This window comes from Pongo pygmaeus, chromosome 3 (assembly GCF_028885625.2).
Source record: "Pongo pygmaeus isolate AG05252 chromosome 3, NHGRI_mPonPyg2-v2.0_pri, whole genome shotgun sequence".
Taxonomy (NCBI): domain Eukaryota; kingdom Metazoa; phylum Chordata; class Mammalia; order Primates; family Hominidae; genus Pongo; species Pongo pygmaeus.
Genome location: NC_072376.2, coordinates 87,182,596 through 87,208,446, shown reverse-complemented (window position 1 = coordinate 87,208,446; position 25,851 = coordinate 87,182,596). Strand labels below are relative to the sequence as shown.

The window sequence follows — 25,851 nt, the reverse complement described above, 5'->3', positions numbered from 1 at the left end:
TTCTGTGGGGTCAGTGGTGATATCCCCTTTATCATTTTTTATTGTGTTTATTTGATTCTTCTCTTGTTCTTCTTTATTAGTCTAGCTATTGGTCTATTTTAATATTTTTTTAAAAAGAAGAGCTCGTGGATTCATTGATTTTTTTGAAGGTTTTTTTTTTGTGTGCCTCTCTATCTCCTTCTGTTCCCCTCTGATCTTGGTTGTTTCTTATTTCTGTTAATTTTGGGGGTTGTTTGCTCTTGGTTCTCTAGTTCTTTTCATTGTGACATTAGGGTGTCTATTTGAGATGTTTCTAGATTTTTGATATGAGCATTTAGTGCTATAAATTTCCCTCCTAACACTGCTTTAGCTGCATCCCAAAGATTCTGTTACATTGTTTCTTCATTCTCATTAGCTTCAAAGAACTTCTTGATTTCTGCTTTAATTTTATTATTTACCCAGGAGTCATTCAGGAGCAGGTTGTTCAATTTTGATGAAATTGTGTGGTTTTGAGTGAGTTTCTTAATCTTGAGTTCTAATTTGATTGCGCTGTGGTCTGAGAGACTGTTATGATGTCAGTTCTTTTGCATTTGCTGAGAAGTGTTTTACTATCAATGATGTGATCAATTTTAGAGTAAAGTGTCAGGCAATTCTGAGAAGAATGTATATTCCATTATTTTTGGGGTGGAAAGTTTTGTAGATATCTATTAGCTCCATTTGGTCCAGAGCTGAGTTCAAGTCCTGAATATCTTTGTTAATTTTCTATCTTGATGATCTGTCTCATAATGACAGTAGGGTGTTAAACTCTCCCACTATTATGTGTGGGAGTATAATACTCTTTGTAAGTCTCTAAGCACTTGTTTTATAAATCTGGGTGCTCCTGTATTGGGTGCATATATATTTAGGATAGTTAGCTCTTCATGTTGAATTGAACCCTTTACCATTATGACCTTCTTTGTATTTTTTTATCTTTGTTGGTTTAAAGTCCGTTTTGTCTGAAACTACACTTGTAGCCCTTGATTTTTTCATCTTCCATGTGCTTGGTAAATTTTCCTCCATCCCTTTATTTTGAGCCTATGTGGGTCTTTGCACATGAGATGGGTTTCTTGAAAACAGCACACTGATGGGTCTTGACTCTTTATGCAGCTTGCCATTCTGTGTCTTTTAATTGGGGGCATTTAGCCCATTTACATTTAAGGATAATAATGTTATGTGTGAATTTGATCCTGTCATCATGATTCTAGCCAGTTATTTTGCAGACTTGTTAATGTAGTTGCTTCATATTGTCATTGGTCTGCATACTTCAGTGTGTTTTTATAGTGGCTGGTAATGGTTTTTCCTTTCCATATTTAATGCTTCCTTCAGGAGCTCTTGCAAGGCAAGCCTGGTGGTGACTAATTCCCTCAACATTTGTTTGTCTGAAGAGGATTTTATTTCTCCTTCACTTATGAAGCTTAGTTTGGCCTGATATGAAATTCTGGGTTGGAAATTCTTTCCTTTAAGAATGTTGATGTTGGCCCCCAATCTCTTTTTGCTTGTAGGGTTTCTGCTGAGAGGTTTGCTATTAGTCTGATGGGTTTCCCTTTGTAGGTGACTTGGCCTTTCTCTCTGGCTGCCCCTAACATTTTTTCCTTCATTTCAACTTTGAAGAATCTGATGATTATGTGTCTTGGAGTTGATTTTTCTCATAGAATATTTTACTGGGGTTCTCTGAATTTCCAGGATTTGAATGTTGGCCTGTCTTGCTAGGTTAGGGAAGTTCTTCTGAATGATATCCTGATGAATGTTTTCCAACTTGGGTCCATTCTCCTTATCTCTTTCATATACTCCCATTAGTTGTAGGTTCAGCCTTTTTACATAATCCCATAGTTATCAGAGGTTTTGTTCATTCATTTTCATTCTTTTTTCTCTAATTTTGTCTGCCTGTCTTATTTCAGAAGATAGTCTTCAAGCTCTGAGATTCTTTCTTACGCTTGGTCTATTTGGCTATTGATACTTGTGGTTGCATTGTGAAGTTTTCGTGTAGTATTTTTCAGCTCCATCAGGTCATTTATGTTCCTCTCTAAACTGGTTATTCTGGTTAATAGCTGCTGTAATGTTTTATCACGATTCTTAGCTTGTTTGCATTGGGTTAGAACATGCTCTGGTAGCTCAGTAAAGTTTGTTATTGCCCACCTTCTGAAGCCTACTTCTGTCAATTCATCCATGTCAGCCTCAGCCCAGTTCTGTTCCCTTACTGGAGTGGTATTGCAATAATTTGGAGGAGAAGAGGTACTTAGGGTTTTTGAGTTTTCGGCATTCTTGCATTCATTTTTTCCCATTTTTGTGGGTTTATCTACCTTCGATCTTTGAGGCTGATGACCTTTGGATAGGGTTTTTGTGGGGTCTTCTTGTCAATATTGTTGTTGTTGCTTTATATTTGTTTGTTTTTCTTTTAACAGTCTGGCCCCTCTTCTGTAGGGTTGCTGTGGTTTTCTGGGGGTCCACTCCAGACCCTATTCACCTGGGTCCCTCCTGCACCTGGAGGTGTCACCAGTGGAGGCTGCAGAACAGTAAACATGGCTGGTTGCTCCTTCCTCTTGGAACCCTGTCACAGAAGGGCAGCCATCTGATGCCAGCAGGAACACTCCTGTATCAGGTGTCTGGCAACCCCTGTTGGCATGTCTCACCCAGTCAGGAGGCACCAGATCAGTGACCCACTTAATAATGTACTCTGGCTGCCCCTTGGCAGAGCAGGTGCCCTGCACTGGGGGAAGTCTTCCTCATATGGACTGCCCAGCCTCTTCAGAGCAAGCAGGCAGGAAAGACAAAGTCCAGTAAACTGTGGAAACTGTGGCCACCCCTCCTCCCAGGGTCTCCATTCCAGAGAGTTCAGAGTTCTGTCTGTAAACCCCTGGCTAGAATTGCTGAAATTCCCAGGGAGGCCCCACCCTGTGAGGAGGAATGGATTCACGTCCCACCTAAAGAAGCAGTCTGGCCATTATCTGCCACAGCTGCTGTACTGCACTGTGGGAATTCCTCCCAGTCCAAACTGCCCAGCTTCCCTGGCACCAGCAGGGGAGAATGGCAGACTAGAGCCACAGTGATGGTCATCACCCCTCTCCCTGGGAACCCGGTCATCTTAGGCAGTCTCCAGCCTGCTGCCACTGGCCACAACTCAAGAAGCCACCAAGAGTTTACATGATTCTGTGCTTGGGATCCAAGGCCCTGATGGCATGGGCTCACAGGGGGATCTCCTGATCCACAGAAAAAGCATGGTTTCCCTGGTGAGGTAGCACAATCACTCACCACCTCCCTTGGCTGGGGGTAGGAATTCCCCTTAACCAATGTGGCTCTCAGATGGGTTGTGGCTCCACCTTGCTTTTTCTCACTCTCTGGGTGTTGTACCAACTGTCTGGTTAGTCCCAATGAGAAAAACCTGAATACCTGTGCTGAAGGTGCAGGATTTACTTGCCATTTTCATTCTTCTCCATGAGAGCCACTGACGGCAGCTGCTTCTAGTCAGCCATCTTGCCCCCTCCGCCCTATTGCTTCAATGTTCTAATTTTCTGCAATATCTATATATTGCAACTATAATAATGCAAGACTTGATTAAAAAATTAAACTCAAGCCATTGTGAGGTTGATTATATAATTATACAGAGGTTGTTGAACTACCAATTTACTTGTCTCTCCTAGCCCCATGAATATAATTAATATAACAAATGTAGTCAAACGTGACTACATGTTTATAAAATATACCTTGGACTTCATGTTCATGAAATACATGCATTTTATAAACTTCTCTGGTGTGCATGTTTTGGTTAAATTTCTGGCAAATGCCAAAACCTAGTAAAGAATATGCCTTCCCTTGTATTCACAGCCATAGTTATGTCTTTCAACTACTCAAAAACTCACACAAAGTCCATTAAAGAAATTGAAATAACTGAACTACTTCTAGGTGGAGCTTCACACCCTATGATTTGTTTTGTTTTACAGAAAAATAATACCGCACTCTAACATGATTAGGAGAAGCAAAACTCTCATTAACTGCAGTGTCTTGTTATGACTAACTAGAGTTCATTTAACTCTAAAGCCAGGCTAAAGATGCTTTGTTTTTTAAAGAGTGATACATTAGAATGTGTAATACATCTAACAGGGGATGCAATCTTTCAAAAACCGGATGCCAAAGTCCACCTGTTCTAGCTTTGCAGAGACTGCACTGACATTCAAAGGTAGGTGAAAGGGGGAATGTGCAAATGTCTGATGCAGTGTCTGATGCTGCCCATATTACTTGCTTTGGCTGCCATAACAAAATGCCACAGACTGTGTGGCTTAAACAACAAAAAATTTTTTGCCCACATTTCTGGAGGCTGGAAGTCTGAGATCAGGGTCACAAATGGTCAGGTTCTGGGGAGATCCCCTTTCCTGGGTTGCTAATGATCACCTTTGCCTGTGTCCTCACATGATGGAGAGAGACAGAGAGCAGGCTCTCTGGTGTTTCTTCTGAGAAGGGCACTACTCCCATCACAAGAGCCCCATCTTTATGACCTCATCTAAACCTAATTACTTCTGAAAGCCCTATCTCCCAATACCATCACATTGAAGGTTAAGGGCTTCAATATCTGAATTTTAAGGGAACACAATTCAGTTCATAGCACTGCCCTTGAAAGCCACCCCCTCAGGCCAAAGTTTGGGAGGTCACAATAACATATGCATTCACATATTTACCTTTCTCTACTATGACTGCAATCACTTCCACATTCTATGGTAACAAACCATAATAGAGAATAGAAAACTTCTGACAGGCTAGTGCTGGGAATAAAAGCCTTATATGTCTCCGTGCCTCCTGAGCTTGAATGAGCCAAATTATATTGACATAGATACAGGAGTCTGAAAAACTGGACAAGTCTTCTCTTGAAAGCTATTTAACAACTCCCAGTGGCCCATCCTCCTAGGGTGTCACTGCTATGACAGTGGAGACCTGGGGACCCATGATGGTTAATTCTTTGTGTCAACTTGACTGGGACAAAGGGTGCCCAGATTAAACATTATTTCTGGGTGAGCTCTGTGAGGGTGTTTCTGGATAAAACTAGCATTTGAATCCATGGACTCAGTAAAGTAGTTTGCCCTCCTCAAAGTGTGTGGGCATCATCCAATCCGTGGCAAGCCTGAACAGAGCACACACAGAGGAAGGAGGGATTTACCTCTTCTTTTTCTGCCTCATGGCATAATGTGGGACATCTCACCTTATCTTCTCTGGTCCTTAAACTAAATCACACCGTCAACAACCCTAGCTCTCAGGCCCTCAGATTTGAACTAAATTACACCACTGGCTTTCTTTAGTCTCCAGCTTGCAGACAGAAAATGGTGGTACTTCCCATCCACTGTAATCATCCGAGCCAATTCTTTATAATAAATCTCTCTCTCTCTTTCTTTCTCTCTCTCTCTACACCCACACACAGACACATACACACACACACATACACGTAACATATTTTATTATTTGATTCTCTAATCATGACCAATACAGGATCCCAGTGTCCTAAAATCTGAGGGTGGTGGTCTGGGTTCCTCTGCAGGAACTTGTGTCAAGAGAGAGGAGACAGCCAGAATCTGCAGAGTGTGAATAGTATGGGTTTTATCTACCTAAAAAAAATGGCCTATTTAACTTTATGGCCATCTTTAGGCTTGTGCCACTGCAAGAGGGTCCTGGGAAGGATACCTCAGGACAGGACTTTGTATTCAATTTATACTGCCTTCCAGGACTCAGATGCAGATGAGGAGACCTGACCCTCCAGTGGCCTCCAGAAGACGAATGTCTCTAGCTCTATCCCTGGACTGTGATATATAACTGGGGAGGCAGTGAGGGGGGTGGGGGGTTGGGAGGGAGAGTTTCTTGTTTTCAAGTTGCTGAGATCTTTATGGGGGAAATAAAAGTATTTTATATGCTGAGATCATTTATTCTTTTAAACACCTTAAAAGTCTGTTCATATTTGTTGGAAATTTTTTTATATATTCATATGTACTGTCCAGTATCTTTAGATGACAGGTTTCACTAATTTTTCTATTTTAAGTTTATATTACATATAATGTGTACCACTGTGAAAATATTCAGATTTTATACTTCATCGACTGAAAAACAAAATCAAAAATCAAAATTCAAACCAAAAAAATGTTAAAGAAGGATCCTAAAGGCAGCGTGGACATGGGAAAGAGGAGTAAATTTAAATACCTCCCATGTGATGGGGTTTTAGAAAATCCATTCTTGTTATTTTTTTTAATCTTCAGAATAACACTGTGAAGTGTGATTGACTCGTTATGTGCAAGTGAGGACAATGAGGCTCAGAGATCTAAACATCACACGGTAGATAAGGGGCAGAACCAATGTTTTACTGTCATCTACTCAAAAGCAAAGCCTTGCCTTCTCCACTACACTGTAACAGCTTGCAGATGTCCTCAAGCCTCCTGTCCCCACAGTGTAAGTCTTAATTTCCCCTTACTGCCTGGACACATTGAGGCATCAGCAAGATGACACCATCAAGGACTTAACATTTAAAATAAAATAACCCAAATAACGTAGAGGCTTATCTGTTACTAGGCTCAGATTGAGCTTATGTTACTTTCTGCTGATCAGAAAAAGAAATCATGAAGTACTACTTTGTGTATTTACCGGAAGAATTTTCATAAGCATGCTAAGTAAGAAACAAGTCTCCCAAATATAACTCTTGGTTCCAAGAAGCTATTTACAGCAGAATGTCAAAACTCATATACTACTACCAAAGAGCTGCACTAAAAGACACAATTTTGAGAACATTCAGATCCATCTGCAGATGTTCAAAAAGGTAAAGATTTCAGAAACGTGTTGACTTAGATCTGTGCTTTCTGAAGTTATTTTATTGTTACAAAGCATACAAATACATAACTCAGTGACAAAGGGATTCTGAAAAAAACAGAAAGCGGTTTCAAAACTAAGTGAATGAATATGAGTGAAAGGTAAGTATTATCACAGGCATTTTCTTTTTGCATTGTAAAAAACAAAACAAATCCAATGTTTAGGGCAAAAATCAGGGCTCCCCAACAGTAGACCACAATCTTCCAGATGCTCAGGCAATCCCAGAGCCATGTGGCCCTGTTTTCAGCTCATGCTCCCTCTGTCCCTGTAGTTTCATGGGAAGGTGATGTGGGCAGCACTGCTCCACTGAGCATTCTCAGGAATTTCAGTGTTTTTACCCCTTCCCTGCTCAGAGACAGGGCATGCATGTTGTCAATATCCTTGCTCATCTTTGCAGAGTTACAGCCACATCCTAACTACCAGTAACTTCAAGGAGCTACATATGAATAATAAAATATGTGTGACAGAAAATTATTATGCTTGTGGCTGTGAAAGATGTCCTCTGGTCTTGGTAGGAGCAGACACCATCCAGCTAATCAGTGCTGCAGGAAGAATGTGTCCCAATACCTTGAACTTCTCAGAAACCTTGAAAACTTTCTTGTAGAAAGAAGAGTCTAGACTAGGCTGGGAAAAGATTGGGATCAGAGGTAAGGTATTAAAAGGTTAAGCCAGCTCCTCATTAACCCCACTAGTGCAAGTAGGTGATGGAGTGTGCAATTCAGCAAAGCAAGACTCAGAATCTCAGAGAGGAAGGAGATCTGAGGACTTGCCTCACCCTCATGCTTTATTTTCAGATAAACAAACTCAGCTCAGAAACAAAAACATGACTGTATTTCATCAAATCTAAAAAGTGTCAACTATCAGACACATTGTTATTTTATACTGGTACCAAAACAGAGATATAGATCAATGGAACAGAACAGAGCCGTCAGAAATAATGCCACATATCTACAACTATCTGATCTTTGACAAACCTGACTAAAACAAGAAATGGGGAAAGGATTCCCTATTTAATAAATGGTGCTGGGAAAACTGGCTAGCCATATGTAGAAAGCTGAAACTGGATCCCTTCCTTACACCTTATACAAAAATCAATTCAAGATGGATTAAAGACTTCAATGTTAGACCTAAAACCATAAAAACCCTAGAAGAAAACCTAGGCATTACCATTCAGGACATAGGCATGGGCAAGGACTTCATGTCTAAAACACCAAAAGCAATGGCAACAAAAGCCAAAATTGACAAATGGGATCTAATTAAACTAAAGAGCTTCTGCACAGCAAAGGAAACTACCATCAGAGCGAACAGGCAACCTACAAAATGGGAGAAAATTTTCACAACCTACTCATCTGACAAAGGGCTAATATCCTGAATCTACAATGAACTCCAACAAATTTACAAGAAAAAAACAAACAACCCCATCAAAAAGTGGGCGAAGGACATGAACAGACACTTCTCAAAAGAAGACATTTATGCAGCCAAAAAACACGTGAAAAAATGCTCACCATCACTGGCCATCAGAGAAATGCAAATCAAAACCACAATGAGATACCATCTCACACCAGTTAGAATGGCAATCATTAAAAAGTCAGGAAACAACAGGTGCTGGAGAGGATGTGGAGAAATACGAACACTTTTACACTGTTGGTGGGACTGTAAACTAGTTCAACCCTTGTGGAAGTCAGTGTGGCGATTCCTCAGGGATCTAGAACTAGAAATTCCATTCGATCCAGCCATCCCATTACTGGGTATATACCCAAAGGACTATAAATCATGCTGCTATAAAGACACATGCACACGTATGTTTATTGCAGCATTATTCACAATAGCAAAGACTTGGAACCAACCCAAATGTCCAACAATGATAGACTGGATTAAGAAAATGTGGCACATATACACCATGGAATACTATGCAGCCATAAAAAATGATGAGTTCATGTTCTTTGTAGGGACATGGATGAAATTGGAAATCATCATTCTCAGTAAACTATCACAAGAACAAAAAACCAAACACCACATATTCTCACTCATAGGTGGGAACTGAACAATGAGAACACATGGACACAGGAAGGGGAACATCACACTCTGGGGACTGTTGTGGGGTGGGGGGAGGGGGGAGGGATAGCATTGGGAGATATACCTAATGCTAGATGACGAGTTAGTGGGTGCAGCGCACCAGCATGGCACATGTATACATATGTAACTTACCTGCACATTGCGCACATGTACCATAAAACGTAAAGTATAATAATAATAACAATAATAATAAAGAAATAAAAAAAAAGAGTTCCAGAAAAAGAAAACAGAAGAAATGGGCAAGAGAATATCTTCAAAAAATAGCACGCATACAAAAACATCCCAGACCTGAAGGACATGAGCACCAGTTTGAAAAGGTCCACACAGTACACAACAAAATGAATAAAAATGACTCTCACCAAGGCACATTACGGTAATACTTCAGCACGCAGGGGAGAAAAAAAAGACCTAAAATTTTCAGATAGAAGAAAATGGTTCACATCAGTGTATCATTAGACATCTCAAAGAATCATCATTCTCAGCAAACTATCTCAAGGACAAAAAACCAAACACCGCATGTTCTCATAGGTGGGAATTGAACAATGAGAACACTTGGACACAGGAAGGGGAACATCACACACTGGGGCCTGTTGTGGGGTTGGGGGAGGAGGAAGGGATAGCATTAGGAGATACCTAATGTTAAATGACGAGTTAATGGGTGCAGCACACCAACATGGCACATGTATACACATGTAACAAACCACGTTGTGCACATGTATCCTAAAACTTAAAGTATAATTAAAAAAAAGAGACATATTGTTGCTATAAGATTAATGATGGCCAAAAGGCCCTCTCAAATACCTCACAGGGTCTACACTATATGTTCACTTAGCAGTGTGGTGCAACCTGGCCTAAGATTTCCAACCACAGCCTGGGAATTACTGGGTCAGTATGACAATGAGACCTAAAAATGCTGGTTGCCCTAGGGACAAGACCACTCAACATAGATGCAACCTTAAAACAATGCTTACCTTCACAAGAATAGCTAATACTTCCTTTATGAAAGAAACACCTGGCAACTGACCTGGACTGAATAGTATGAAAAAGGAGAAAGAATCCCCCAACTCTGAGAATGGTCCCCAGATGGAGACTCTCCCAGTCATCTGACTCCTGACTCTATCTGGCCCATGCCACCATGGGCTATCTGTCTTGTAAGAGCACTTCCAGAATAAACTGTCCAAACATCAAAAAAAAAAAAAAAAAAAGAGTGACACAAAATGCTGTTAATAAAATAGGATATGCCATTGATTGTGAAACACATCTCATTTTTAAAGTGGTAAAAGCAAAAACAAAAGAACAAAAAAGCTGAAAAAAAATCTGATATGATTTGGCTGTATCCCCACTCAAAACTCATCTTGAATTGTAACTCCCATAATCCCCATGTGTCATGAGAGGGACCAGGTGAGAGGTAATTGAGTCACAGGGTCAGGTTTTTCCTGTGCTGTTCTTATGATAGTGAATAAATCTCACAAGATCTCATGGTTTAATAAAGGGCAGCTCCCCTGCACACACTCTCTTGCTTACCATCATGTAAGATATGCCTTTGCTCCTTCGCCTTCTGCCATGATTGTGAGGCCTCCCCAGCCATGTGGAACTGTGAGTCCATTAAACCTCTTTTTCTTTATAAATACCCAGTCTTGGATATGTCTTTATTTGCCCTGTGAGAACAGACTAGTACAGTGTCTTAGAAGGGGTATCTTGATGAAACATAGTAAGCAACTTGCCTCCAAATGCTCACTTCTCAGTCCTTAGGTCTCCTGTTGTTCCCCACTATGCTCATGCAGCTTCATTTCCGATGAGAAACCTAAAATCCAGGAGTGAAGAAACTATCTCAAAGTCAGAGTGAAGAAGGAGCAGAGCCAGGACTCATACTAGGCCCCTGAATCCTTTGTGCTGGCTCCCACAACTCTATATTGCCTCTCACTCTAAGGTATTATCTCTTGCTCTGGAAAACAGAGCTAAATTAGTCAGAGAACATATGCCTCCTGATTAGGTTTAGCTTATGATAACATAAAAATTAAATTGCTGCCCTGAACACATGCAGGCAGGCTGGAAGCAGCCTGGGTAGACATTTACCAGGGTAAGAGAGGGTCTCTGGATTTGAAACATGCTCGGTAAAATCTATAAAGCAGGTAATCCATGTGCCAGGCAATTGAATAGCTATTTATCACAGTTAGATTAGATGTTTTACTCAATCTAGACTTACTGGAATATGGGAGAGAGGCTGAGAATAATTTTATTTCCTCATAGACCTGGCCCTTCCCTCTGCCACACAGCTAGAGCACTGGGATTTCTCCACAACACCTGTGCCACTGCTTAAATGATGGAAGTTTGCCACGTCTGTAACTAACAGCCTGGGGGCTGACATGTGAGCCGTCCAGCCTCACATGGTCCACAACCCCCTCAAACTTGAAAAGAAGGACAGAGCCACACAAGAGGACAGCTCCTTCTGCAGTGCCTCCTCTGGCCTGCCTGGTGAGGCACAAGTTAGGCATGGAAGAGAATTATCTGGAATGTCTTATCTGGCTGGTGCCCCAGGAAACCTGAGATACTGTATACCTCCTGTTCACATACTAACACTTCTAAATTTAGCCTAGGGAGGCGTGGCCTCTAATTCTTCATATGAAGATAAGCTTCCTTTAACTCAGTGTTTCAACCTTTGCATGTGACTAGATGACATGTGAGTGGAGATACTGACCGCCCCCTGCCCCGCCTTCATCCCTAGGCTGGTCATCTGGCTGTGAACCGCTGTGATTTTTAAATCTGCCAGTGACTTAGACAATAACAAAAGGTTGCATCCAGACTAACTTGGCCCATGTTAAGAACCCTGGGAGCTCAGCCCACAGATCTCAAGATGAGAGTGCAGTGCGCTATCAATTTCTACAATCTCAAAAACAGTGAAAAACAAAACCCCTGCTGCTCCTTGGCTACTTTATTCTTATCGGCTGGGTGATAGCTGATAGTAAGGCGTTGAGAGCACGCAGAAGAGAAGGAACAGCCCAGCTGCCCATGGTGGGAGGGGAACAAAGACATCTGCCTTCTTACGAAGTATTTAGTTTCATTGCAACACTACTCAGTCTTTTAACTTTTATTTTCTCTGCCTCCCCTGCCTGATGAAGAAAGGAGACAGCCTCAGAGCTATGCCTCCAGACGCATCATTCCTCTTGCAACACTGTTTTCACAGCAAGATGGGCCCTTTAGCTCTCCTCATGAAATGTGAGGCTGTGTGCCCTCTCTGCCTTCCTCTGACTACAGAGGACCACTGGGTGAGTCTGGAAGGCAAGACCCATGTCCTAGCACTGGATACAATGGAGTGGTAACTACATTCAGATTTGCTTGTCTGCAACTTGGGTGATACAACATTCTGAGTGCTGTACTATATTTTCTGGCATTTAAGTCCCTTCTTACATGTTAAAATAGAAATTTGGGTTCATGCTTTCCCTCTAAGTGCCTACAAACCCTCTTTAAACTGCTTAACACAGCCACAAAATGGCCTTAGACAGCCACCCCCCAACACAACGACAAGGGACCCATGAGCTTGGCTCTCTCTGGGTACTTCTGTAAGTGAGAAAGAGCAGGGGACGTCAGCTGCCCTTCCGCACCCTCTCCCTCATTGCCAGGAGAAGCCCTGTGTACACACCATCACCTACCTTCACAGTATCCACCTGCAAGGAGAGAGAAGCAGCCAAAACTTTGTTTACCATGTGCTTGTATTTAGTCCATTCTGGTTCTCTGTCAGAAGGTTATTTCCATTTTTGAACATAAACTACCCTGGCAAACCAGCCCATAGCCTACTTTCAAAGCCTGTCTTTCAAAACATTTCTTAAATATGGGAAATTACCACTATTCTCAGAATGACTGGAACCCAAAAATCCTACAGATTTACCTGTCTTTCTAGAATTTAATTTTGACATCTTCCAAAACTCAGGCTTGTTTTAATTCTGTTCAAGGAAGTTTCATCGTGTATTTTGCTACCTTTGAGTAAAGGGGAACAGAAGTAAATGGCCAAAAGGAAAAGTTCTTTCATTTGTTCTGAATGAACGAATAAAAAATGCAATGAATGAGTGAATGAATAGAACGATCATTGGCAAAAGAAAGCACAATAGACAACTGACCCCAAACTGCCTTACCTCTGCAGTCAACAAGACCATGTCCAGGGGCTGAGGCTGGTTTCACAATTAATTAAGTTCCAGAATTATTTTCCCTTCCTCTTTCTTCTTCCATGCACACTGACAAATAACCAGGGTGTGACATGTAAAAATTTTAAATCTCATTTGAAGTTGAAATGGTATAGAATTCAGGAAGTGCTGAAGTCTTATTAGAGACTACAGCATACTTATAAACAATAATGCTTAAAATCAGAATAATCAACTTTTATATTTCCTGACCTGTACAGATTTAATTATCTAGACCTAATGTTTTAGTAATTTTATTTTCAAATGATATAATTTTTTTATCTTAATTTTATCTTGAAACAAATGCTCAAGTTTATTTGTAGAAGTTGGGGAAAGTAAAGTTCAATGTCTAATTTATCTGACAAATTTAGAGCTCTTTCCTCTGCTTTCCAGGAGACAAAATAGAGAAACAGAAATAGGATCAAGTTCTATAAATAAATTGTGGTTGGCTTGTCCTTAAATATCATAAACTGTTGAAAAGAAATGAAATCATAAATATATATTAATTTTATTTTAAAAGCTGGCTAAGAGATGGTGTTAGAATTAAAAAGTTTTGCAAGAAGGAAAATGAAAAGGGGAGGAACCTGCAAACACTTCAGAAATAATGAAACACTTATATTTTCTGGTCAGCTTCTTCTAAGGCAACGGAATTCTGTGTTTTCTACTTTACCACTGTGCTGGTGGGATACTTAAGTAACCTCAAAGCATTGAGGTATTGGCTAACAATCCGTCTACGTGTTGCTTATTAATAATGGTTACATTTTGCCAAACATTTTAACCATGGTTTCACCTTCTCCCTATATTAAAAGATTCCCCAAGGAAAAACCACAAGTTAAATAACAGCAGAACAAGACTTTACAGGTAGGCATGTATTTGGTTGGATTTTGTGACCTTCTTTCATGTCTTTTCAGAATTTATTTATGGAGTTGGAAGAGTCAGAATGCGTTTGCCTATGAAAATTTTTTTTGGAACTGAAACCAAACAAAACAAAAAAGCCCAACCAACTTTGAACTTGTTTTCACTAGCCCAGCCCATGTGCCACCATAAGCCTTCAAGGGCCTTACCCCAGCAAGGCCTCTGCTTTGGTGCTCTCCATGACACAATCTGTCTCTCTGCAGACACAACTCTAAGGTGTCTCCAGAGCCAAAGTCAGGTGAAGAAATGGGGTTATTGTGTGGATTATTTTAGGTCAGAATACAGGCCAAAAACACAAAACTGGTTCTGTTTGAAATTGCCTGGCTGCCCTCATTTTGTCACTTGGCTTTACATGGAGAGATACTGCTCCAGGAATTACCCAAATGACAAAACAAACAAACAAACAAAACCGTACATTCTGCACCAAGAATAAATAATGCAAAGTGGAGACTGAGCTTATTAATTTTTTCAAAGCCTTCCTTACCTGAATATGTTAATGTGAATTAATGTGCTAGACTGGCCCAGAGGAAAATAAAGTCCTTCTGTAGTTTATCTTTTATACCTAAATTGGCAGATTTATGGAATTCATGTTTGCATTACATGTAAAGTTTTTACAGTTCTTACACCTGGATAAGGATCTTTTGACTGGAAAGGTCAACATCTTTCAAGGGCTTTGGCTCTGAGAAAGAACGGCTTGGTGGATTCCAGGTACCAAATCATCTGTAAAATCACATGCCAAATCCCAAAAGCTTACTGTCTCCAGGACCACAAACCAATCAATTTGGGAGGAAACTGGCTCAAATAACATCAACACTCATAATGCCAATGGCCAAACTCTAGATGGTGAATGTGAAATCTTAAGTGGAATCTGCTCCCAGGCCAAGACAATTAATACAACCAAATCATCTGGATACAAGTCAAGCTATGAGGTGAATGTGGGTAGTATAGTCACCACTCAAATTTGAACCAGATGGTATCAGTGTGACTGATAATGACAAAGACCCTCTCTGTGACTGAATTTCAGTTGGGTTCCCCTGAGCCCTCTTCTTGACTAGGCCTCAACTTTGGCCCCTGTCCTGTCTGTTGCTTGCCTAGTCCAGTCTCAGCAAGAATTCTGCCAAGTAATTTTATTGAGAATTCCCCCACCCTTGATATCTGATCAAGTTCCTGACCCCACATTTTTGATGTATAAGTCCTTGGCTTGCCTTCAAGAATCCTCTTCAGTTGGTTTAGCAACTTCCCCTTACCCTGGATGCCTCCTCCCAGTGATTTGCCATCCATTCAGCCTCTCACTCTACTCATTGGTTATAAATCCTTATTTGTCTTTACTGTATTTAGAGTTGAGCCTGATCACTCTCCTCTCTTAAAATAGTCTTGACACATATTGCAATAGTCCTGAATAAAGTCTTCCTTGCCATTTTAAGAAGTATTAAAACTTTTTTTTTGACATGATAGCTATGTTTAATAGGAGCCAAAGGTCAAGGCACTTTGGCGACAACCACTGTCCACTTAGCAAGGAGCTTAAGTTCAGCAAGGAGTCAAAATTGACCATTTTAGTTTTGAGGCTTTACCTTTAAATAAACTATTTATTTTGGAATGAATTTAGATTTATAGAAAAGTTGCTATGTGCCCCTCACCCACTTATTCCCATTATTAACATCTTACTCTTGTCAAAACTAAGAAACCAACATTGGTAGATGGCTATTAACTAAAATCTAGACTTTATTTGAATTTCACCAGTTTTTTAAAATTAATGCCCTCATTCTGTTCCAGGATTTCATCTAGGTACTCCGTTGCATTCAGTTGGCGTGTTTTCCGAGTCTACTCTGGTATATAATGATGTCTTAGCCTTTCCTTGTTTTCATCACCTTGACACTTTGAGAATCACTGGTGAGGTATTGGGGAGAATGTCCCCCAGTCTGGGTTAGTCTGATGCTTTTCCCATGATTAGATGGGCCATGATTGTTTGAACAGAATATGATAGAAGCGAAGTATTCTTCTTATCACACAGTCATGTTTTTGAGATGACTTTTTGATGTGGCAACTTTTGCTCATTAACCTTAAAGCAGGATTCTTCATACTTCATTGCTATCCAAAGTGAAACCCACCTCTCAAGGCTTTATTGAAGAATTTTACTAAAGATTTCATACTGGAAGGTGGGGAAAGGAAAAGAGGAGAAAGTTACATCACATATAACAGAGCACAAGTTAATGAAAATCCCCTCTAATATCAGTTTTTGCCCTTTTACAAAGGAAGGACAGCACCTGTATCTTCCACTTGCCCAGGAAGTTTCTGGAATCCACCTGCTCTAGCCCATCTGTACGCCAGATCCCCACTTCTTCTTGCTATGCATCTGCATGCCATCATCTAGTTCAGCAAAAGACCTTCTGAAGACTATCTGTGCAGAAGTCACCTGAAGATAGTATTAATAACTAAGAAATAGTTTTTCAATCTCAAATAACTTTCTTCCTTTATACAAAAAAACTTTATTAAAAACATTTTTACTCCACAATTTATCAGTGAGAACTGACTTCAGAACAATGCCCCTCATCCATGATGAATTGGAAGGTTGAAGCAAACTGTCTTGCTCCTGGAATCTGGGGGGTGGAATGAGTAAAGAGGAGCTTACTTTGCTCAAGTGTTAAACATTGGACTTTTCTTAACAGTCATACTAACAAAGTATCACAAATTTACTAATTATTTTACTTTAGTTGTTTGAGTCTCAGTCTCTTTCTAGTTCTTGGTCTTTAGGCAAGTCTATTCCTAAACTTTCAAGAGAAATAGAAACAAACCTAGATTTCTCATAAGGACAGGTAATTTTTCCATTTACTCACTTAACAAAAAATTATTCATTGTGTTTAATTGCTAGTCACTACCTATTAATAGAGTTTTTCTTTTATTTACTTATGTTTTAATTCAACAGATATTTACTAAGCTCCTACTAAATGTCTAAGAACAGATTAGACCCTAGGGATAGGGTCTCTACTCTCATAGAACCTATAGTCTAAGGAGGAGATAGATATTAAACAAATAATAATAAAAATGAAGTGTATTAAAAGCTGTGAAGAGAATCATAAACACAAGATCAAAGAAGGATGCAATGAGTGTGTGTGTGTGTGTTTTGCCAGGTGTGGAAGGAGCTGATTTACTTTTTAAGAGTGGGGTCAGGGAAGGCTTATCTGAGGTAGCAATATTTGCAAATGATCTGAAGACTTGAGTAAGCATTAGCTAAACTGGCTAAAAAGAGGAAAAGTACAGACCAATGCTGAAAGCAGGGCCTGCGGGAATGTTCTAGGAACTTAACGTGACAGTGTGTCTGAAGTGGGGGGACTAATGTGACCTCATCAATCATGCGGGCCAGGCTAAAACCAAGTTTAAGACTGTGAATGCTGTTCTCCAGGTAGAGCTCCCTGGTAAGTGCTCAGGAAGGCAAGAGCCAAGTATTAATAGCTCCTTCCCATAAAAGAAGAGTATTATTTGAACTGTGAATATAATGCTAATTGACTTGTCCCTCTCTTCCTTAGCTATCCATCCCTGCTCCTACACAACCATGCCCATGTCTTAAGGAGAATGAGGCAGCAAACTTTCAGTGTCCACTCAAACTCCCTGACACCACGCACCATTCCCTAGCGAGGGTCATTTGCAGTTAAAGACTGATATTTCTCTCTGCAGAAGGGAAGAGATACATTTGTGTAGATCAGGTACAACAGTCCCATTATTAGCACATTTGCCTCTTAGTTCAAGGATAACTAACTACAATGATTGCTGCGAAGATCTTGTCTTTGTCTACACCTGATTATCCCACTTTTATTTTTATTTTTTGGCACGTAGAAAGATTTGTAAATTTTATAATATGTAAACATATTACAAAATTTGCCATTTTAACCATTTTTAAGAGCTTAATTGGGTGGCATTAATTACATTCATAATGTTGTTCAACCATTGCCACTATCTATTTCCAAAACTTTTCAATCATCCCAAACAGAAACTCTGTACCATTAAGCAATCACTCCTATTTCTTTCCTCTCCCTAGCCCCTGGCAACCACTAATCTACTTTCTGTTTCTTTGACCTGCCTATTCTAGATATTTCATATAAATGAAATCCTATAATATGCGACCTTTTATGTCTGATTTCATTCACTCAGCAAAATGTTTTCAAAGTTCATCCATATTGTAGCATGGATCAGAACTATATTCCCTTTCATGATTAAATAATATTTCACTGCATGCATATACCATATTTGGTTATCTATCTGCTGATATACATGGGTTATTTCTATATTTTGGCTATTGTGAATAATGCCGTTAAGAACATTAGCTAAAAGTATCTGTTTGAATCATATGTTCAATTCTTTTGGGTTTAATATACATTTTTAAGAAATAACACATTTTTAAAAACTGAAGTAAAATGCATGTAAGATAAAATTTACCATCCGTATTAGTCCATTTTCACACTGCTGTGAAGAAATATCTGAGACTGGGTAATTTATAAAGGAAAGAGGTTTGATTGACTCACAGATCCGCATTGCTGGGGAAGCCTCAGAAAACTTACAATCATAGCAGAAGGCAAAGGAGAAACAGGCACCTTCTTCACAGCGTGACAGGACGGAGTGAGTGCTAGCAGAGAAAATGCCAGATGCTTATAAAACTATCAGATCTTGTGAGACTCACTCATTTTTATGAGAAGAGCGTGGAGGAAACTGCTCCCATGATCTGATTACCTTCACCTGTCCCAGCCTTGGCATGTGGGGATTACAATTTAAGATGTGTTAACTGTTTTTAAGCGTACAGATCTATGGCATTAAGTATATTTACATTTCTGAGCAACCATCACCACCATCCATTTCCAGAACTCTTTTCATCTTGCAAAACTGAAACTCTATACCTATTAAAGAATAACTCTTCATTCTTTCTCTTCCCAACCCTTAGTAGCCACCATTCTACTTTCTGTTTCTACGAATTTGACTACTTTAGGTACCTCAAATAAATGGAATAAAACAGTATTTTTCTTTTGCTAACTGGCCTACCTATTCACTCCTGCTCTCTTGTTTGCATGGCATATTTTTTTCTATGTTTTCACTTTTAACCTATTTGTGTCTTTAGATCTGAAGTGTCTCTGGTAGATAGTATATAGGTGGATCATATTGTTATAAAATCCATTATCTCATTCTGTTTTCCAATTGGGCAGTTTAATTCATTTACATTTAAAATAATTACAGATAAGAAGAGACTTACTTCTGTCATTTTATTTCTATTCTATATTCCTTATAGCTTTTTTTGTTCCTCATTTCCTACATTGCTGTCTTCCTTTCTGCTTAGTTGATTTTTTTTTGCAGTTAAATGCATTAATTATTTTCTCCTTTTTCTGTGTATCTGTATGATCTTTAACTATTTTCTTTGTGGTTCTTATGGTATTACATTTAACATCTTAATATTATCACATTCTAATTTGAATTTCTACATCTTAACTTCAATAACATACAAAAACTCTGCTCCAATACAGCTCCACTCCCACCTCTTTTTAGTTATTGATATTACAAAACTGTATCTTTACACACTGTGGGTCCAAAGGTATAAACAAATTTTTATGCATTAATTTCTTAAATAATGTAGAAAACAAAATGTAGAATTAAAAACCAAAGTTAAAATAAGACTGATTTTAAAACTGATAATAGTTTTAAAAATAAGCAGTAGTCTCTTAAATCATATAAAATTATGTACATAAAGTGGAGTTACAAACCAAAGTGTAAAAGTTACCAGATTTTATAATTGTTCATGTATTTACCTTTATTGAGAGCTTTATTATTTATTCATATGTCTTCAAATTACTGCCTAGTGTTCTTTCATTTCAACAGAAAGGACTTCTTTTAGCATTTCTTTAGGGCAGGTCTAGTGGTAATATACTTTCTCAGATTTTGTTTTTCAGGAAATGTCTTAATTTCTCCTCTTTTGAAAGACAGTTTTGACAGATATAGGATTCTTGGTTGACAGCTTTGTTTGTGTGTTTTCTTTCAGCACTTTGTATATATCAGCCCTCTGCTTTCTGGCCTCTAAAGTTTAGAATGAAAAATATGCTGATAATCTCATTGAGGATCCCTTATATGTGACAAGTTGCTTCTCCCTTGCTGCTTTCAAGATTATCTCTTTGTCTTTGGCTTTCAACAGTCTGATTATAATGTGCTTTGGTGTGGGTCTCTTTGAATCCATTTTAGTTACAGTTTGTTGAGCTTCTTGAATGTTTATATTCATGTCTTTCATTAAATTTGGAAAGTTTTCAGTCATTTTTTCTTTGAATAATCTAGCTTCCCTTTTCTCTTTCCTTCTTCTCCTTCCAAGACTTTCATTATGTGTATATTTGTCTGCTTGATGATATCCCACAGATTCTTTACACTCTGCTCACTTTTCTTTGACATTTTTTTTCTGTTTTCTCCAGAATTGACAATTTCCATTGTCCTATCTTCAAGTTCACAGATTCCTTCTTCAGTCTGCTCAAAGCTGTCTTTGAATCTTACTGGCAAACTTTTTATTGCAGTTATTGTACTTCACAGCTCCAGAATTGCCTTTTGGTTTTGTTTTAGGTTTTTTCTCTCTTTATTAATCTTTCTGTTTTGTTCATACATTGTTTCCTTGACTTTCTCCACATCACTTTTCAGTTCTTTGAGCATCTTTTTTTTTTTTTTTTTTTTTTTTTTTTGAGATGAGTCTTGCTCAGTCACCCAGGCTGGAGTGCAGTGGCGTAATCTCGGCTCACTGCAAGCTCCGCCTCCCAGGTTCACGCCATTCTCCTGCGTCAGCCTGCCAGCTACAGGGGCCTGCCACCACGCCCCACTAATTTTTTTGTATTTTTAGTAGAGACAGGGTTTTACCATGTTAGCCAGGATGGTCTCAATCTCCTGACCTTGTGATCCACCCGCCTCGGCCTCCCAAAGTGCTGTGCCTTTGAGCACCTTAAAGACAGTTGTTTTAAAGTCTTTGTACTGTAGATCTTCCATTGGGTATTTTTTAGGTATGTTCCTATTGGGTTATTTTTCCTTTTGAATGGGCCACACATACTTTCCTATGTTTCTGTGTCTTGTGATTTTTGTTGTTGTTGAATACTGGACTTTTGAATATAATAATGTAGTGATTTTGGAAATCAGATTCTTCCCCTTCCCCAGGGCTTGCTAATTGTTGCTTTTGTTTTTTAATTGCTGTAGGCTGTGTCAGTGCTGGTGATCAGCCCAACATGTAAACTTAAGGTCTTCTCGGTTAGTTTTTAAGGCTGCCTTTCCCTGAGCATATGTTGTGACTTTCTAAATGCCCCCATATATGTGGTTGTTTTTAGAAGTCTTAGACTTTAAATGTCTGTCTCCCAAAAGGGGAAGAAGAGAAAAATAAAGTGGGAGGAGGAGGAGAAGAAAAAATAAAATAAAAGTGCACTGGTCCTTTAGATCTTATGGAACTTGCTTTAGCCAAAGGGAGAAGGGCTTGCAACGTGAAGAAAGGGGTGCAACAATGGCTTCCTCCTATAGGTGTGCACCTCAAAGATTAGACACAGCAATCAGCAATCAGAATATATATCTCCAGTTTTTGTAGGATTCTTTTTGCTCACCCTGGCTCCTACAAACTGCCTGCAAGTTACATATGAAACGTGCACATATGTAACTGCCTGCACAACTGCCTGCCATGGGGCTGGAAAATGGGTAGCTGCTGCCATGTTGCAAGCTGAAATTAACCAAAATTTACTATTACCAATCCTTCCCCTGGAAGTTACAATCATTCTAATAGATTCCAGAATTCCAAAATAGATCAGACAGATTCTGATCAGACAAATTGTTGTTTAGATGGGGAAACTGGTGCTTCCTATTCTGCCATATTCCCATAGCGCTCTGATCAATCCTTCTTAACTGATGACTCTGCTAAATGGTTTGATCATCCTAATTTCTTAATGATGAATAACCTGAATTTATGTTTTGTAAGTGCTATAAAAAGATCAATATTCTTGTCGACACAAGTTTAATACTTAGGCAAAGTAACAAAAGTTAATAATAGTATAACAACAAAAACAACAAAACACTAGTTATGAAAATAATGGTGCTGAGAATTTTGTACTAAATGTGTTGCTGCTGATACAAAACGTTCCCATGAGCAGGAACTAAAATATCTATCAGTGAGTTATGGATTACTTGGGATTTACTGGATGTAGCATGCATATTATATTATTTAAAACAAGAAGTAGAAATGAGCATGGTGAGGGGAGGAAAGGTGGCTGAGTGGAACATCAGAACCCATGATGCATTTGCAACAGACACTTTCTAAGGTGGAAATAATAATCTAACCAGACTTCAGGATAATAAGAACTTTGCTTAGGATGCCAGAAGAGCTGCTAGGTTCTAGCACCAGGTCTGTCATTAGTTATGTGACCCTATGCAAATCAATTTCCCTCTGAGAGACACTTGTAAAATGGTGATGGGTGGAGGATAAGACTTTATATCAATTTCTAAGGTCTTTTACAGGTAAAACATTTTATGATTTTATAAATCTAGATCTCTAGTGTCTAATACAATAGCCACTAAGATGCACGGCTATTTAAATTAAATAAAATGAAAATTTCATTTCCTCAATTGCACTAGCCATATTTCAAATGCTCAGTAGTCTGATATAGTAGTCAGATAATGACTAATAAGTTGGACAACACTGACAGAAAACATTTTCATCCTTACAGAGAGTTTTGTGCTGGATAGCCCTATTCTAGATCTTTTTCTTTAAAAAGACTCTTGAGAAGCCTAACGTGAACATTATTTATGTTCTTATATAGTGCTATTGATTTTATTATAAAATTGACTATTGCTACTAAAAATACTACAAAAGAATTGGCATTTATTGAGCATGACCATGTGCTAGAATTGTCCAAAGGGGTATTTTGACTTAATCCTCATAACTCTCAGAGATAGGAACTGTTATTAGGCCCATTTTACAAATGAGAAAAACAAGATTCAGGGTGACTTAGTAAGTTCTTCAGAGCCACATTCTAGAAATGGCAGTGCTAGGGCTTAATCCCATTAACTATCATTTCTCAGAGTACCAGATATTTCACTTTGGCCCCAAGCTTGGTCTCTGGTCTTACTGTCTTATGGTCGAGCCTCATGAATTCCTCACAATCTTTCTTGTGGACACTGGACCTTTGTATATGCTTTGTCAGAGTACTCCTCTACCCCCAGCTTTTCATGTTCTTTGCTTGGCAAGTTCCTATTTATCCTTTAAAAAAGTAACCCAAATATTACTTCTTCATCAAGTAAAATAGTCTTTGGGTTTCTGCTTTGGGTTTCTGCTATACTCCATTCATACCTCCAGCACACAGCCTACTAGGCTGCCTTATAGTCTCAGTACACATGTATGGTCCCCCACCAGACTGTTAGTACATTAAAGATGAAGGCTGTGCCTTAATTATTTTTGTATATCCCTAGTTCAAGGAAAGTGCTGAGTCAAGGTTAGCTGAATAAAAATATCAAAATATCTTCCTAGGATTAAGAGTCATCACCCTTTTCAACCACTCTGGCTTATATAGATGCTTTCCATTATTCTTGGAACATGCAGTTTTAGATGCTATTTATTATCTGTAAGCAGAAAGCTCCACCACCTTCAGGCAGGGAGCAAGGTATAAATAAATAAATAATCATTATTTCTGAGATAAGTAGTTATTCCCAAGCCTCTCTATGAGTAGTCTGCCATTTACAGGCAAGAAAATATTGCCATTCCCTACCAATTCTCATGAAGTTCTGTCCACATTCCCTACCATGCACCAGACATGGGCAGCACTCTGGGCTACCTGCCTGCAATGAGAGGCCATTTGGAATACTGCAGGCCTATTAAGGTGCAGCTTGGCTGTTGTCTAGCTTCAATCCCTCCCTGAAGCTGCTTAAGGAAGGAATATTAAAATTGTTCACAAAGGTCTTGATGCACAGTTAAGAAGACACCTGGCAACCCCACACACTCTCCCAGGGTACAGAACAGCACCACCCCATTCCCTGCCTGCAGCTCTTTACTCTAGACAAATGACAGAAGAAGAAAATGTTATTCTGGTTCTCCTTGTCTTCTAATGTCATATAGGCACCTCTATATTGAATCATATTTTTGCTTCTGCAGCTTAGAAAAAGCTGAGGTAGACCCAAATCTTTAAAAAGAACAAAAACCCCTAATCAATCAAGCTAGCAAACAAACAAATCAATCAACAAAATCAGAGCTATTACCAGAACAAAGTGTAGGGAGAGAAATACTATTCATCCAAGACCTCCTGTATATTAGGATTGTTCTGGGTAAATTAATCTCTTGTAATCCAGCAGTCCTAAAAGGTATGCTTACTGATCTTATTTTACAGATGCAGACATTAAAGCCCAGATAAGATGTGCTGAATAATAGAAAGAACATGAATTTATTGGCAGAAAGACCTGAGTTCAAATGTGGGTGTCAGTAACTCTGTGGCTTTGGACAAATTATTAAACCTCATTAAATCTCTGTTTTCTCATCTGGAGATTGAGACCAGTAGTACCAACTTTCCAGGGCTGGTATAGAGTTGAAATTAAAATGTCTGTAAAGTGCCTAACAAAATGGCTGGCACCTTATTAGATTTAATAAATGTGAGTTCCCTCTTCCCTGGCCCACCATATGGCAGAGATGTAATTCAAAAGCAGGGAGGTGGGCCTCCAAACCCAAGTTCTTGGCACATCTGTAATGAGAACTTGTCTGAGCTGCTCCTCCACCACTGTGGTGATACAATCAGATTGGCTGAACTTGAATGATTCTTTCCTTTATACTGGCAAACCACTCTCTATTATTTTATGTATTTAGCCCAGATGTAAATCTTGTACAAGTCAAAATCAAAATATATGAATCATGCATCTCCCAGTGCATTCTAATGTGCCTGCAGTACAGCCTGATCATAAAAATATCTGCCAGCTACTTAAAGTCATAGACCTACTCAGAAAAAACGTTTAACATTGGCAAAAGATTATAATTACTGGGCTTCAGGTTCTAGGGAATTTGCAAAAAGCCAATAAGACATAGGGAACACCAATAGCCTTTCTTGTGCTAAATCTCTCTCACAGTCCCCCTGTTTTGAATCAGGCCATGTCTTCCCCTGGAAAGAAAACAAATGCAAGTTCACAAAAAATGTTCTTGTGAAAAGTTGTAAGCTGCATTTACAACTGGGGAAGATTTCAGTCTCAGGTGATTTCTTGCTGGTCATAGATATATTTGTCCTTTGCTTGGTATGGAGAAAGATTCTGAACTTTCAGAAAAAAAACTTCCAAGTCTAGACTCCAAAGAACATAGTTTATCTTACTATGGCATTTATTTTGCAGACAGTTCCTTCTCCAGCACATGAGTCTATACAAATGGTCTCACCTGGCAACATATTTCCCAGCCCAGGCACCCCTCCTCTATCCCTGATGCCCTAAGGACACTGCAGAGACAGCTGTGGGTGCAATGAAAAAGTGCAAACTTGGAGTAATGAGATCAGCATCGAGTTCTAACTCTGCACTTTTCTCTCTGACTTTGTACGTGTCACCTCAATTCTATGAGTCTTGACTTTTGTCATCTCTATAATGGGGACATTAGCTGACTGCCAGGTGTTCCACCTGAAAGCTCTGTAAAAGAAAGCACATTGTGTTATATAAATTTTTAAAATTAGAATTTAGAGAGCAGAAACTGAAGAACTGTGTGTTCAGCTGGTATTTTCCATTTTTAAATTAAAATTCATACTTGCTACTAGTCTGATTTCTTTTGAATTAGTTTTTTTTGGAGGTCTAAATTTTGGAGACCTTTGCATACATAAGTAGCTTCCAAAATACTGAG

The 25,851-nt window shown here is 39.1% G+C and overlaps 1 protein-coding gene and 1 long non-coding RNA gene across 4 annotated transcripts in view; one reads left to right on the top strand and one right to left on the bottom strand.

The window, feature by feature from the left end:
* PARM1 (prostate androgen-regulated mucin-like protein 1) overlaps positions 1 to 25,851 on the bottom strand; it is a 119,223-nt gene that overhangs the window by 70,537 nt on the left and 22,835 nt on the right. The gene's annotated exons all lie outside the window — the stretch shown is intronic.
* LOC129035066 (uncharacterized) lies at positions 11,328 to 25,773 on the top strand. The gene is made up of 4 exons (XR_008502096.1): positions 11,328 to 11,403; positions 12,048 to 12,194; positions 14,015 to 14,947; positions 24,377 to 25,773. It is a non-coding gene; the product is annotated as an uncharacterized LOC129035066 (long non-coding RNA).